The 16,500-nt window shown below is 35.8% G+C and overlaps 1 protein-coding gene across 2 annotated transcripts in view; it reads left to right on the top strand.

Moving 5' to 3' along the window:
* Positions 1 to 15,132: 15,132 nt before the first annotated feature.
* The window catches only part of LOC143662519 (uncharacterized), a 98,887-nt gene continuing 97,519 nt past the window's right edge, over positions 15,133 to 16,500 (top strand). The window contains exon 1 of one of the 2 annotated variants that reach the window (XM_077136111.1): positions 15,133 to 15,213. The gene's annotated coding sequence lies outside the window, so the exon portion shown is untranslated. The remainder of the gene's footprint in view (positions 15,214 to 16,500) is intronic. The other variant, XM_077136112.1, reaches the window with a different exon arrangement.

Below are 16,500 nucleotides of genomic sequence, written 5' to 3'. Positions count from 1 at the left end.
AGGGAGGCAATTCTATATTTAACATTTTGAGGAACCTCCATATTGCTTGCAAAAGTGGCTGTACCATTTTATATTCCCACCATCAATGCACTAGAGTTCCAATTTCTCAGCATCTTCTTCATGTTCGTTAATTTTTCTTCTTCTTCTTCTTCTTCTTCTTCTTTTTTTTTTTTCATGGGCAGGCACCAGGAATTGAACCCGGGTCTCTGGCATGGCAGGCAAGAACTCTGCCTGCTGAGCCACCATGGCCTGCCCACGTTAATTTTTCTTTTAAATAGCACTTCTTGCGGTTGAAATAATTCCTCATTGTGATTTTAATTTGCATTTCCCTCATGGCTGGTGATGCGGAGCATCTTTTCATGTGCTTATTGGACATTTGTGTATCTTCTTTGGAAAAATATCTATTCAGTTCTAGCATTAATTTTATGTAAGAATATAAGATCTCTCTATAGAATATATATTATTATATATATAGTATTATATATATAATATTCTCTAAGCCTTTATAGTTTACTTATTCTAAATTGTCCAAAGATTCATATATTTTTAATGATTATTACATGAACCTGCACACATTTATAATAAAATTTATTAACCTGTGAATTCATAAACTAAATTTTAGAGATGTTTAGAATCATGCTTACAAGTTCTTCCTTTAGTATTTCCTCCAGAGCTGCTCATGTCATATAAGTAGCAACAAGATTATAACTCATTTGCATTTCTCAGTTGTAATTTATTGTAATTGTTGTTTTGTTTTTATATAACCCATTTTTAAAGCAGAATAAATGCAGTTTAATAAATTTCCTCATTCTTTTTGGAAACTCCAGTTGTTTATTTGAGCTAGATATTCTTAGAACAAATACACAACAGACCACAAACTTTGATCAATAAGTCTTCAAAATTCCCCAAGAGAACAGAAACGAGCAGGAGAGGTGGAAAAACAAAAAGTAGCAGGAGAAAGGAGCAGGAAGTGGCTTCAGACAAATATTCAATTATCATTGTGAAAACCAAATTATATTCCCTCTGCCAGGAGGAGAGAAAGATTAAATGCAGGGAACCCTTTTTCACACATTCATACTTACACACACACATTCATACACTCTCCTACATGCACAGAAACCTGAGATTTATTTTAGCTGATTGAAACAGTGCTCTCTATCTCTCTTATGTAATCTCTCTCTTTTAGACAGGAAGCACAATCTCCACAGGAGGGTTTCTTTCTTTTTAATGTCTCCAAAGAAACTATTGTCATTACGTGAAAAACCTCTTAAACTGATCATTGTATTTTCTCAATTGTCCTTAATGAGATTTATCTAAGCATCCAGTATTTAGTGCTGTTAACAGCAATACAAATAGGTAAGAACCTCCAACTTGATTGTCCATTGCATTCTAGTGGTGAGAAACAAAACCATACAAGTAAGAGACCCCAGTGATTCATTTTTATCTCACCCATAAAAGCCCGGGCAATGATGATAATGAAGGCTTGGGTAACACTCTTAGCAGACATGCCTATTTCCCAACAGCAGCAGGGCTTACCTGGTTGTCTAGCCATGTGGGTGCCAAGACAGGAAAAAGCAGAGTTGCCTCTATGCTGCATGCTCACTGAAGCTTCCCAGTCTGGGAAACAGGAGTCTGCTCCTGAACAATTCACTCTGGAAAGTCACAACAACCAAATGCCGTAAGTTCAATCCTTTATTAAAAACTTTGCAATGGGGGAATCCCTCAAGATGGCTATTTTTTGGGGTGCAAGTATCTTATAGGATTTATAGCATAGATGAGGAAATGCCAGTCAACTTCATCTTTGTTCTGAGTACAGATCTTTTTTTGCATTCTTGGAAAGTGTGGGAAACTGGATTTGCCAGTTGTGGGATAGGATGCAGGCTCAGCAAATGGGGGCAACATTTAGTAGCCATTGTTGGTCAATTTGAATTTGGCAAGAGGGGTGAGAGAAGTAGTTGGGGAGAAAGTTTTGCAGGGGTTAATTAAATGCTTTATTCTTTAGTCTCTCACAGAAACATATCCCAAACCAAACTGATTTTTCCTTTCAAAATCTTCTCCTCAGATTTCCCCACCTGTTAATGGGAATCCAGTATTTCAATTGCACCTGCCAATTGTCTTAAAGTAATCCTTGATTCTGCTTTTTCACTCACCTCTTACAAACAATTCGTGAGCCAGTGTTGTCAGCTCTGCTTCCACAGTTCATCTGTGCTCTGACCTGAGCAGTCCTCACCATGTCTGCCTTTACCCAGTAGTCCAAGATGCTATTTTCCTCATTTAAACTATTTCGGAAGCATCCTAATTTGCCAACCTCGGAATCTAATTTCCACAAAGCATCCACAGAAGCCCTGTTAAAATGTGCATCAGATCTGAATGCATTTCTGCATTCAAAATCCCCTAATGATTTTCTGCCTTATGAAGAATAAAGTTCAAAACATTTGCCTTCAAAATAATACAAGATCTGGTTCCTGGCTACTTCTCTAACTGAACAATTCCTAACTTTACTTATTGCTAATCGTGATCCAGTCTACATATTGTTCTTTGAACAGCCTTAGCACATTCCTGCTTTTATTGCTTGTTTTCTGAATTGGTAATTTAATTACAATGTGAGACAATGGTAGATGTTATTAGCAATTAGTTCTAAGTACAATAATTGGAATGGACAGCATAATATACCCTAGACACTACACACACAATCATATTAAAACATACAAACTAAGTCAGAGAATATTGTTAAACATTGTTTTACATTGGAGAAAATTGATGTTTAGAGGTTTAAGCAATATATACAAGATCCTCCTGCTAATAATTGGGTGCTGAGGATTCCACAGTATCTGTTCATTTCCTAAACTGTGTTGTAGTGACTGTATCATGTATTTCAGCTGTCTCTGCCACCCATAGAAACTTAGGGCTGTTTCAGAAAAGTGCAGAGCTAATCATTTTTGACTTACTGTTCAATAAATATTTTTGAGAGTACCTGCTCTATCAGATTTTCTAAACATTAAGTCAGTGTTCTCAAGAAGCTTCCTTGAAACTAGAGTTACCTTTAAACATGTTTATATAACTATAGAATTATGCTAAGCAAATTGGCACACTATTATATTTTCTTCCTTATATTCATTAGCACAGAGATGCTAGCCTACTTGAGCTCAAGTTCCCTTCCTATTTTTTCTTGTGGAAAATTGTCTGATCTTTTACAATTGCCAGCACAATTTTTCTAGGTTTCTCTAAAATCAACTAACATGGATGCTGTACAGGCAGTGGTCATAACAAGGAAATATATTTTCACAGAATCTCCTTCAACTGCCCCCAAGTGACTTTCTTGACCTTTCTCCCCTTGGGTCTCCATTTAGAAAATATAGATCATCTCATTGGCATCCAAATGATTATTTGCTTTCTTTCAAAATCCCTGTTTCCTGGGTTTACCGTAGTGAAGATAGCATTTTTTTTTTCAAATCGTGAAGTATTCTTATAATATGTCTGCTACTTCAACATGTTAATATACCATATTTTTTTCTGTTTTTAATGAAATTTTATTGATATATACTCTATATTTACATACCATATTATCATCCAGAGTGTACAATCAGCAGTTCATGGTATCATCATATGGCTCTGCATTTTGTCATCACAATCAATTTTTTAACATTTCACTACTCTAAAAAAAATAGGAATATAAATAAAAGTGAAAAAGAACACCCCCAAAAAAAAACGAAAGGAAGAAAGAAAGAGAAAAAGAATACCCAAAATATCCTAAACCCCTCTCCTGCCTATTATTTATTTTTAGTCTTTATTTTCTTACTCATCGGTCCATACACTGGAGAAAGGGAGTGTCAGTCACAAGGTTTTCACAATCACACGGTCACACCTTAAAAGCTATATAGTTATACAATCATCTTCAATAATCAAGGCTACTGGATTACAGTTCAACAGTTTCAGGTACTTCTCTCTAGCTACTCTAATACACCAAAAACTGAAAAAGATATATGAATAATGCATAAGAATAACCTCAAGAATGACCTCTTGACTCTATTTGAAATCTCTCTGAAACTTGATTGTTTCCTTTCTCTTCCCTCTTTTGGTCAAGAAGGCTTTCTCAATCTCATGATGCCAGGGCCAGGCTCATCCCCTGGAGTCAGGCCCCATGTTACCAGGGAAATTTACACTCCTGGGAGTCAGGTCCCACATAGCGGGGAGGGCAGCAAGTTCACCTGTAGAGTTGGCTTAAAGAGAGGCCACACCTGAGCAATAAAATAGGTTCTCTGGGGGTTACTTTCAGGTGTAGGCTTAGCTTCTCCTTGCAGGTATAAGTTTCCTAAGTGCAATCCTCAAAATCCAGGGCTTAGCCCATCAACTTGGCAGTCCCCAGTCTTCAGAGACTCTCAGGTCTTCCCCAGGTGGAGAAGTTAAGCATTTTCACCTTTTCCCCCAGTCACTCCAGGGGACTTTGCAAATACTCATTTATCTTCTTCTGTGATTACTCTCCGATATATCCTGGCATCTCAATAACCTGTACAAACCAAAAAGATCTCACTCCCTGTGCAAGGTTCCATGTAATTATGGCATTTGACTAAGTTGACCACACAAGTTAAAATATTGTGTGATATTGTGTCACCAAAAAATATAAATTTTGTACCAAATAAACATATCTTCCTGTGACAGTTTGAAAGGATTTATGTATTCTAGAAAAGTCATGTTTTAATCCTGATCCAATCTTGTGGGAGCAGCCATTTCTCTTAATCCCTAATCAGCACTGTATGTTGGGCACTTGATTATCTATCTCCATGGAGATGTGACTTGCCCAGTTGTGGGTATTGACCTTTGAGGGAGATATGACTTCAACCATTCTAGGTGGGTAGTTTACTGGAATCCTTTAAGATAGGAAGCATTTTGGAGAGAGCTTCAGAATGAGGAGGGCCACAAGGAGAGTCCACCAGCCAGCAACTTTGGAGATGAAGGAGAATGCCCCTGGGGGAAGCTTCAGGAAACAAGAAGCCTGGAGAGAAATCTAGCAGACATCGCCAGGGTGCCCTCCCAGTTGAGAGAGAAAGCCTGAACTTCATCAGCCTTTCTTGAATGAAGATAGCCTTCTTGTTGGTGCCTTAATTTGGACATTTTTATAGACTTGCTTTAATGGGGACATTTTCATGGCCTTAGAACCGTAACTTGCAGGTTAATAAATTCCCCCTTATAAAAGCCGTTCCATTTCTGGTATATCGCACTCCAGCAGCGAGCAAACTAGAACACTTCCTTTTTCTCACAGAAAAGCTGAAGTTTTAAAATACAGTCAGTATCATCCTTTACCTAAAGGAAGCTTTTGCTATTTCCAGAAGAGAGTCACCCTCCCTTTCAGACGTTCTAGAAGACACAGCCAAGCTGAAGAAAAAAAATCACTCAGAGATAACTAGACTAATGAACTGATTTGCTTATTCACTGGAATGTGTTGCAGCCGTTCCCCCCACCCACCCCCAGCACCTGGATGTCAACTCGTCAAAACATCTTCATGAATGGGCTGTTCTCAGTTCCTCCGCACTCCTCTAGCACAGGTGCCCAGCTCAGCTTCCACATCCCAAAGGAGAAGTCTGAGGTAATTTAGGCCAGCATGGAGAACAAACCAATATTTGATAGATGGAATCCTGTTCCCCAACAAAAGACATGTCCTTAATTCCTTTGCATTCCCTTTTGAAGATGCAGGCAGCCCTGCCCTGGGTGTAACCACAGTTCGCAAGGCATTCTGGTTTGGATGATAAGAGCCCCTCTCAGGACCCTTACCACTTATGTCCTTTGTGCCACAGAGTCTGAAGCTGCCAATTCCCAACATCCATGGAAAACCCCACTCCTATTCTCCGGGTTAAAATAAGGAGAGAGCCTGGGATGCTTGTGTTCTTGCTACTCACCCACATGGATGCTAGGTTAGGCAAGCTCAGAGCCCGTCCATCACCTCCAACCTCCCCACAAATAGTTTTTCAATACTTGTCTTCATCTTTTTGCATGTATAACATTTTTCCAAAATCTATTTCTACCCCACAGCTGCTAGAATTAACTCTTATTTACCATCTATCTATCATCTTCATCATCGCTGTGGCACATCGTATATGAAATATATTTTAATGAGTTTCGGTAATAATCACATTCAGTTCAAATGTGCACATTCTGCAACACTAATTTCCCTTGCATAGCGTAAGAATATATTGTATATGAATATGTTGAATTAAAACTAACTGGATTTCAAATCTCTCCCTATGGCTGACATCAAGAATTTCTTTTCTGTATCTCTAGCTCTGTTTCTCAGTTTTTATAACAAATTTTCAAAACTGATTTTCTTGATGTTTCTGACATACAATTTTCTGTAAAATTTTGAAAACCCAATACTTTTATTTTCTGTATGAATATTAAATTCTCAAGTAATCTCCATCTACCTCAACAACCCACTACTTGAGTAACTTTGAACTGATGTTGAGATGATGACATCTCTCACAACCTAGGAGTTATATAATTTTATATGATAAATATAAAAAAATTTCATAGAAAACATATTGAATCAGAAGCCCCTTCCCTTAAATTGCCTTTCATTTTTCTATAACTCTTTGTTGACCCAAATCCCATCCTGGATCAATTCCCCACCATTTCATTTATTAGCGGTGTAATCTGTCTCATTTTCACAATTATAAAGAGTTGTCAAAAAAGGCAATTTTTACCATGTGGCTTTAAGTTGTTTTTTTTTTTCTAAGTAATGTCAAAAATGGTATTTCCACATCCAGGCAATGTGGTTACTGATAAATCTTAGCTTCATATGTGAAACAAAACTAGACACTGATTTATGCAAGAACAAAAACAAAATGAAGCATAAGAGCTATATGAAATGAAAAATTACCATAAGTTCTCATTTACATTTAAAAATGAGTCCAATTATATGACATGATGAAATATAAAAATAGATAAAACTAAGGCCTCGTAAGTAAATAGAATTATTGTAGTACACATTTTTTCCTCATCAAAAAGGAAATTGGCCGAGTGAAACTTTTACCTGAAAATCCAGAAGCAACGTGGCTATGTGAACAGAATGAAAGTAGGAGAGAGAGAAAATAAGGTCTTATAAAAAATTATGTTCAAAATCTAGAGTAAAGTGGCAACATATGTACTTTTAAATATTTTTTTAATTATCACATGCATTTTTCTAATTTCTGTTTTTAAAGTTTCCCAAATATCTAGATAAATAGTTCAAATATACTTATTTTAGTACATTATAAATAACTTCTTGAACAATTCATGCTTAAAATATTCTTGCTATAGCCACCTGTAATGGATCTTCATTATTCCCAATATAAACAGATCAAGATGGGGTACCATTAAGAAAGTGATACACAACCAAAGAAAACCAAAGGACAGGATAATATCAATAAAGAACAAACTTAAATCCAAGATTCTGATATATTTGTAAATGTAGTTATTCTGAAAGTACTGGACAGAAGCGACGTTGCAAATGTTACCACCTTTTTATAAGAACCAAGATAAAGTGAAAGGATTGAGAAAAGTAAGGAAAGTATGTCCAACACAAATTCCAAAGCAAATTATAATGCAAACATGGTTAAATAAAATAAAATGGCTTCTGGCATTGAGTGCTGCTGGGAGCGACTGCATTGTGGGAAATGACAGGGACTTCGCAAAAGACAAACAATTGATCACAGAAGCAGGACTTTCTGAGACGAGATAGACAGTTATTAACAAGCCAGGTTTAGTCCAGGGGAGAGAGCCAGGTAAGTTTATCATCCTAACCAAGTACCTCTGTTCCCCATTGTGTAGCCATCCTCTGTAATAAGAAACTTAAATGTCAACCCATCATTGTAACTGCCCACTTGGAAATCCCCTAAGTGCTGTCCTAAAAGGCTGGAACCAGATATCTTTGGTGACTCTCACTGATTTCCAGGTTTGAGACTGCCCTGCTCAGGCAGTTTCTCCTTCAGTAACGCCTTTTAGGGCATTGATGTGTATGTAGTAAATTGTTTCTTTTAGCAATATGAAATGCAAATGATCTATGACTCTATTACATTTTGTAAATGGAGTGATGACCTGTTTCTTCCTCACTGTGTTAACTCAGTTTGTGTTAAATATCATCACTCCTTCAATAGCATCCGTTTTTCCCCATGCATTTTAAGTCATGGCCGAAATAGCCCTAATTATGGAATTTCTACCTGGTGTCTTTGTGGGAGGAAGACAGTCAGTCAGTTTTCTGTTGCTTCATAACAGATTATGAGAAATTTAACAGCTTAAAACAACGCGAATTTATTTCTCTCAATTCCCATGGGTCAGGAGCCGGGCATATTTAGGAAAGGGTCTTCTGCTTAGCGTCTCAGAAAACTGAAAACAAAGTGTTGCCCTCTACTAAGGAAAAATCTGCTGCCAAGCTCCCTCAGGGTCTTGGTAGAATTCATTTCCTGGCAGGTGGATGACCGAGGCTCCTGTGTCCTTGCTAGCTGATGTTGAAGCATGCTCTCACCTGTTAGTGCCCTTTCCCTCTTGCCCCACGGACCTCTCCAAGGTCCTCTCACAGCACGGCAGCCTTCCTCAGTGCAGAAGCAGGACAGCGCCCAGGCTCCAAATCTCTTCCTTCACATATCTTATGTGGGCTCCCTTGATTAGGTCAGTCTCACCTATAATAATCCTTAGAATAGCGCATACAGAGAAAGGAAAGACACTGTACAGTATGTGCTGGTAGCTGCTGTGGGACCAAACCATCAGTCTTTTACGAAAGACTTGTTCTCCCACCAAAGCTCCTGAGTAGTGAGGCAATGCTGATGGTGATGAAGACAACATTATTTTATTTTCCAAAAGCATGCAGTTAATATTTACTTTAGGAAAGAAACTTTAAATTATAGCAAGCAATAATACATTTGTGTTGTTTGAAGCTGTATATGTCTAACTTTATTTTTTTCTTCAGGATTCTGGGTGACAGAATAAAGTGTGCACCAGGCTTTGAGAATCTTGTGAATCCTGAGATGCACAACGAAATTCTCAACCCCAGGTGCACACACTTTATACAATGTCCTTCCCTTAAATGTAGACAAGCCTGTCATGTGACTAGGATGGATTCCACTTTTCCAGTTAGTTTATATAATATGATTAAGGTCAAGGATACAAACTAATAATGGCCAAGTTATTGAAGTTCCTTTAAGTCGTTGCCATTTTTACTCCAAAATGCCATTTTTTGGGGGATACTTATGTTTGTAATTCAATATATTACTTGAAATAAGGCCAACCAAGAGAAGTTATGTTTCTGTTTTACTTCTTCATGCATTTACTTATTTAAGTAAATATTTTAGTTCAGTATATGTTGGTGTAAAGACCAGATACAGAGAGGAGTGAGTATGCTAATTTGAATCTGGAGGTCATATAGCTATTAATAATGTTTTCATTCAATGTTTTTTCTAACATAAATGCTTTTAACTGTATAAATATATAAATATCTGTACTGCTATAATGTAAGTTATTCATATTTCTTATAAAATGATTTTCCTTGTGCCTCAAGTATTAAATATGTTTTTAAGACACAATTATATACATTTTTTTTAGATGCAAATGTAGTCTTTCTTAGTCCACATCTCGTTAGTTTGCTTTTCTACCTTCAAAACATAATGCCATGGGAATAAAACAGATCATCCTTCTGAAATTCCCTTATTTTATTTGGTAATGAAAGTACATTTATTTCCTTTGACCTACAGATATTTACAAGCATCTCTATTTGATCTTAATTCAAACAGAAAACTTTGCATCTTTCATTGGTCATGACAAAGGCTATACCATCATCTAATTTTTATGGATTTCATAGGGTGTAACTGGCAAAAGCAGATATATCAAGAATCGCTATGGCCATCTTCTTCAATTTTTATTTCAGTCAGAGAATAAAAAAATTCTCTCCTACGTGGGCAATGGGTGCAGGAAAATCCCTTCTAATTCTCTGAAATAGAAATATTTTGAAATTTTAGTAGATGATTTTTCTGTGGCATTATCACTAACTTTTCTTTAAATTGAAGGTAATTCCACTGGGGTGAGGTGGGGGGTTGAACTAAGGAAAACAGAACCAGTAGATTTCTAGAGAGTTCAAGAGGGATAGAAAAGAATAGGTCAGTCTTTTCCAAATATTTTGTTTGAAATTCAAATAATATATATGTGTTTGGGTGTTTCTTTTCTGATTACAAAACCAACATATTCTCATTATAAAACATAGTATTATATGTAAGCCAAAGATGAGAAAAATGAAAGATAAAAAGGAAGAGAGAAGAAGGGAAGAAAAGTAATGGAAAAGAGAGAAAATGAGAGAAGACAAAAAGTCAAAGTAGAAAGAAACATGCAAAGATAAGAGAAAGTGAGGAAGTAAGGAGCTTGGGGGTTAAGAAAGAGAAAAATCAAGGAAGAAAGAGGAAGAAGGAAGAAGCAAGAGAGAAAGAAGGAAAAGAGGAGGAAAGAAAGAAAAGGAAGACAGGAAGGATGGAAAAAAGAGAAGGGCTCTCTGTGTGTTGTACATTTAATAGTACAGTGCTCAGATACTTCAGTCTATTTTCATCTAACTTTTGTTACTCAGGGATACCGAACACAGTGAATTTGATGTACAACTATCTCAATAATGTTAACCTCAGTCATCACCCCTTTTGCCTTTCTTTTTCGTTTTTTCTTTTTCTAGGATTTGTCTTAGTGTGGAAAGGTGGTGACTGTCGGTGGGAAGGGAACAGAAGAGGAGATATGCTTTGGAAATGGCTGAAGTTTTATTAGCAATACCACAAGGCAGCACACAGGGGGCATAAAAGGAGAAATGACCCAGTTACATGCCTGCCACAGACCCCTGGTGGTTGAATAGGAGAGAGATAGTAAGGGTTATAATCACATGTTGGTGTTTTATTTTTCTTAATTATAGAGTCACTGTTTAGAGGTGAAGCCAATGTAAGCTATTCTTTAAAGGCAGGTTGGCTGTAAATTTCATTGTAGCTGTCAGACAGACATGACATTTTGCACAATCTTAAAACTTGTGGACGTACTTTATAATAATTTTAACTTGCACTTCTGGCTATAGAAATTTTTAGACTTAAAATAAATACTCAGTATGCATTCCCAGTTCCTTCTGCTGACAGCTTCAACTCATCATATCTTTAAAAATATAATAACTTAGATTTGTAGAGCTTTAACTGTTTTCAAATCGATTTCAGAAATAAAATTTCATTTATTTCTCAAACAAACCTTCAGATGTCAAAATTAATATTCCATTTGAGAGGGACTGAAGTGTAAAAACATGAACTAACTGCCCTTCCCAGGTCACCTGAATAGCAATTGGCAGAAACCAGATGACAACTCAACTCTCGCAGTGCCTGCATTAGTGAAACGAAGGCCGTTTCTGTTTTGTTTTGATTTTCATTTTGTAAGACAAGCATCTGAAGGGGAAATGTATCACAGTCTAACCTCTCCTTTCCTCTTTTAAATGCACTGGGTCCTCCTAGGACTATCTGTCCCATTACAATTCTGCCTATACCTGGCTTGAGTGAAAAATGTGTCTCTATCCTTCCTCCCAGAGGAGGACAACATAGCATAGCAACTTCCTTTGCAAAAGGATCCGGCCATGGAAAGTACCTGACAACTGTCTCATTCATAGATGCTATTTGCCAAGGTGTCCACCAAGTGAGTTTAGAAAATCCCCACACATTGAGATCAGTACCCATGTTGTTTGACACTTCCTCATTGTTCCTTCGCTCGTGCATTTAATTTACTCATTAATTCATCCAAATCTGTGTTGAGTCATGACTTCCTGTTAGATGAAAACCACCCAGCTAATATACAACGATGTGCCACCCCAGATTTCGGCTTGATTTGCCACCACGTGACAAGAATTTTTTCCAAGATAAATCTAAGGCTGAAGAAAGATGTTTTAAAACTGAAAGATGAAGGAAAAACTTCATTATGTAATCCTTAACAATCCTTGGATGGTGGGAAACTCAGCTTGCATGAAATGGTTGGATTTTCATTCCAATTTATAAGACATTTCTGCATCATCCCTGTGGTCAAAGCTTTCAGGTGATGAATGAATCTGACTTTTACATGCCTGGGTAGTTAGGCTGTTTTTGTTAAATGATTCATTAACTCTGTAAATCCAGAAAGAGTAGCTAGTTAGAGGAGGTACAGTATTTCATGCATGCTTGTTAAGCTCTTTCTTCACATAATGAGCAGAGTTTCAAAACTTTTGACTACACTGCCACTAGCAATAAAATACTTTCCTGAGATATGCATGGTTCAGCTTTCTGTTTCTAGAACATATTTTCTATAGATGGAGAAAGCTGGTGAGGCCCAACCTGTCACTTATGCTCCATTGTCTCAAATGAACATTTTTGAGTATCAAAATTATTTCCTTATCCTGTTTTGACAGCAGCTCTTTTTTAAAGATTTATATAGTTGTTTGTAAGTCATTGTGGCAAGATGTTTGCAAGAAATCTTATTAAGGAGTGATTTCTACTTTTTGAAAAAAGAATGTATCCTTACTCTTTATATATATGCATTTCTGTGTGTTTCTGCTTTAGCATTAATTCAAATTACTTGAATATATAAGGTAAGCTATAGCATATAAGGTACCTTTTGCAAATTGTTTTTGTATCACTGTTAAACACTTGTTTAGAAAAATTTGAGGGTCAAATGTAGAACTAACTACATTTTGAGGGTTAAACAAACTACAAAACAATTGAATTTGACTGGATCTTGATAACTTGGAATTTCTTTTATGGCGCTGTCACTAATTTAATATATGATTTCAGCAAATTTAAGTAACAGTTATGAGTCTGAGTTTTCTTATTGGCAAAAGAGTCAAAATAGTTCTCTAACCAACTGTAAGATATTTCCAAAGGTAGTTTACTTCTTTTAATTACTGTACAGCTATCATTTATTACATTTCAATAAATAATGAAATTACATCTTAAAATATGTTTTTCATATTTGTTATCAGGGTCCACTTCATTCTCAAAATAGACATGCATTATGTTCTACCATGTTGATACTGATAACAATATTTCAGAGAATGGGTACTGTCTTTCTACTTGGAAAGAATAGGTGTTGGTTGCACCTTTTGGAGTTCTGTCTTCATACAAAATGAGAACTGCAGCTATGTGCAGTAGTGTTAGGTACAACCTTAAGTATATTTTTGTATATAATTATTTTTTTTCAAGATTCTCCTGAATTTAGGAATTCTGTACTGATGCACAAATTTGTGGCTAATGTTAGCAAATGTGCTGACTTTTTGTCATGATACAAGATTGAGTTTTCTTAATTTTAAAGCAATTACCTTGATATAGGTACTTAATTGCTCCTATTTGTATGAACTTTTGAAATACTTGAAATCAGTCAATTTTAGGTATATTCTCCTATGTAAACAACCTTGAAGTATTCTGCTTCATTTTATATTAACAGCTTTCTGAAGCTTATTCATTTGCCAAATATTTCACAGAAGATTTAGGTATTTCTTTTAATTCCATCCAGGATGTTGTATTTCTAATCGAGCTTTTATTCCTCTCAGTGTTTTCCCTTTCTTTCTTCATCTTCTGTAATAATTTATGTCCTGCCTTTAAATAGTTTAGGAAAGAGTTTGGAATTCACTCTACCATTTTGTTAATGGTACGATAAACATGTCAATATAATTTTTATTTATCATTTTAAGGCCATTTTCAATGCATATTGCCAGCAGGCAGCTGGTCTAATGTCCACAGCATTAGATTGGGGTCAAGACACCTGAGTCCCACTGCATGTAAAATTACATACCTGTTTATAGGACCAAGTTGCTACAATTCTCTGGGCATCATTTAACTCCTTTGTAAAAAGAGGAATTTTGAAATAATGGATTACATACTATCAAACCACTTGGTGTGACTATTGTTTCCTACATTGGGCTCTATAGAAAAAAGAGTGATTTGAAAAAGAAAACCACAAGTGTCACTTTCCAGATGCCCATGGAACTAACTTACTGTCACATATCACACATCTTGAGGCAATTCTCTTAATGTTGCAAGCTCTCAAACCTGAATGATAGCCTGACCAAGAGAACATGTGGAAATATTTTACATAAAAATTCAGATATGCAATATGTTTGCTCATGAAAGCTAAGGGAAGTGAATATTAGCAAAGCCAATTTCTACTCTTTGTAATTTGAAAATCAATTACCATGAAAAACATGGAAATTTTAATTAAACTAGTGTGCAGATAAATCATATCTACCCACAAATAGTTTCAAAACAGGCACTTCTGGCGAGAGAAAAATATCTGATGATTTTAATTTCTCTCAGAAATTTTCTTTTATTATGTTTGCATGCTCATTTTTTTCTTTGTGCCTGGTTCTATCTTAGCAATGAAATTAGGATAAGATTCCTTATATTTGCTTATTTAGACAGTGAAAATGAGTCAGAAGTATATTTCTATTAGGGGCACATTAAGACAAATAGTGGAAAAGGGTATTTCAGGTTTCAAATTTATAGGATAAGGATGCTATTACAGTATATAATTTTTTTCTCTAGTAATATATTAGCTTTTCCAGTTCAAGAATGCCTGTGTTCTCATTAAAAAGGAAGGCAATAAAACTGATTGATATGTAATATATTAGGTGTTACTGTTATCTTTTTGAAAGTGTCTATTATCCTTTAATTTTTAAATTTTCACAAACACACATTCCCCCTTCCCCCCTACTCTAAGCCCCCTTTCCTCCTTTAATCTATAATCTGCTTTCTATCTCTGTGAATTTGTCATTTCTGCCCATCTCTTATAAATGATCTCATGCAATCTTTGCCGTTCAGTGTCTTGCTTATTTCATTGAGTATGTTTTCAGGTTTCTTCACTGTTGCAGTACATCTCAGAATTTCACTTGCTCTTATGTACCACATTTTGTTTAGCCATTCATTTGTTGGTAGACACTTGGGTTGTTTCCAGCTTTAGGCTATTGTGAATAATGCCGCTGTAAATCTGGTGTACGAGTATCTGCTTGAGACCCAGTTTTCAGTCTCTTTGGGTACATCCCTAGAAGTGGTATTGCTGGTTCAAATGGCAAGTCTATATTTAACTTTCTGAAGAACCACCACATTGCTTTCCACGTAGGCTGCATCACAATGTATTGGAGTTCCATTCTCATCAACAGTATACTAGAATTCCAGTTTCTCAGCAGCCTCTCCACACTATTTTTTTTTTTTAAGAATAGCCATCTTTGTGAGTATGAAGTAGGATCTCATTGTGGTTTTAATTTGCATTTCTCTAATGGCTAATGATGAGCATATTCTCCTGTGTTTATTATCCATGATTATATCTTTTTTGGAAAAATGCCTATTTATTTCCTTTGTCTGCTCTTAAACTGAGTTCTTTTTTTGCTGTTGCATTTTAGAAGTTTTATATATTTAACTATTTTCTCCCATTCTGTAGGCTATCTTTTTCACTCTCTTGATAATTTTATTTTGAAGAAGTGAAATATATCTATTATTTCTTTTGTTGCCTGTGCATTTGATATGATGCCTAAGAATTCACTGACTAATCCCAGGTCATGAAGTTTTGCCCTGATGATCTCTCCTAAGAGGTTTATAGATTTAGGGCCTATATTCAGGTCCTTGATCTATTTTGAATTCATTTTTGTATATGGTATCAGGTAGGGGTCTATCTTCATTCTTCTGCATGTGGATATCCAGTTTTCTCAGCAACAGTTGTTGAAGATGGTTCTTTCCCCACTGCATGACCCTAGTGTACATGTGTGCACTCCATGAACCCTTCTCACAAACCAATTGGTCATAGATGTGTGGGTCTATTCTGGATTTCCAAATCTGTTCCACTGATCTTTCTGCCTATCTTTGTGCTTTTTCTACATTGTATTCATTGTTTTGTGTCGTACAATTTGAAATTGGGAAATGTGAGTCCTCCAACCCTGCTTTCCTTAGTAAGGATGTTTTGGCTATTGGGACTCCTTAAGTTCCATGTAAATTTGAGCATCAGTTTTTTAATTTCTTAAAAAACAGGCTGGTGGTATTTTATTAGGAATTGAGTTGAATGTTAACTCTCCCAATATATGAACATGGATCAGAGTTGTTTTGTTATTGATTTAGGTCTTCTTTAATTTCTTTCAGTAGTGTTTTTTAGCTTTTAGTATACAAATCTTTTATAGCTTTAGTTAAATTTATTCTTAGTTTATTCTTTCATATGTTATTACAAATGGACTTTTTCTTAATTTCATCTTTGGATTGTTCTTTGCTAGTCTATATGAATACAAATCCTTTTTGCGTATTGATATTGTACTCTGTCACTTTGCCATATTCATTCATTAGTTTCAATAGTTTTCTTGTGGATTCCTTTGAGTTTTTTCTATATAGGGACAAGTCTGAAAAGTATATTATGTAATCTTTTAAAACTACACAGTGTTTATATTTTTAAAAATCTTACCGGAACTAATTGAACAAGTTTAAAAGACCGTAACGTGATAAGTTTATAATGGTACCTATAGACGACTTTGGG

Source organism: Tamandua tetradactyla, chromosome 18, assembly GCF_023851605.1.
Source record: "Tamandua tetradactyla isolate mTamTet1 chromosome 18, mTamTet1.pri, whole genome shotgun sequence".
NCBI lineage: Eukaryota > Metazoa > Chordata > Mammalia > Pilosa > Myrmecophagidae > Tamandua > Tamandua tetradactyla.
Note: the sequence above shows the minus strand (reverse complement) of the source record. Positions and strands in the feature narration are given on the sequence as shown.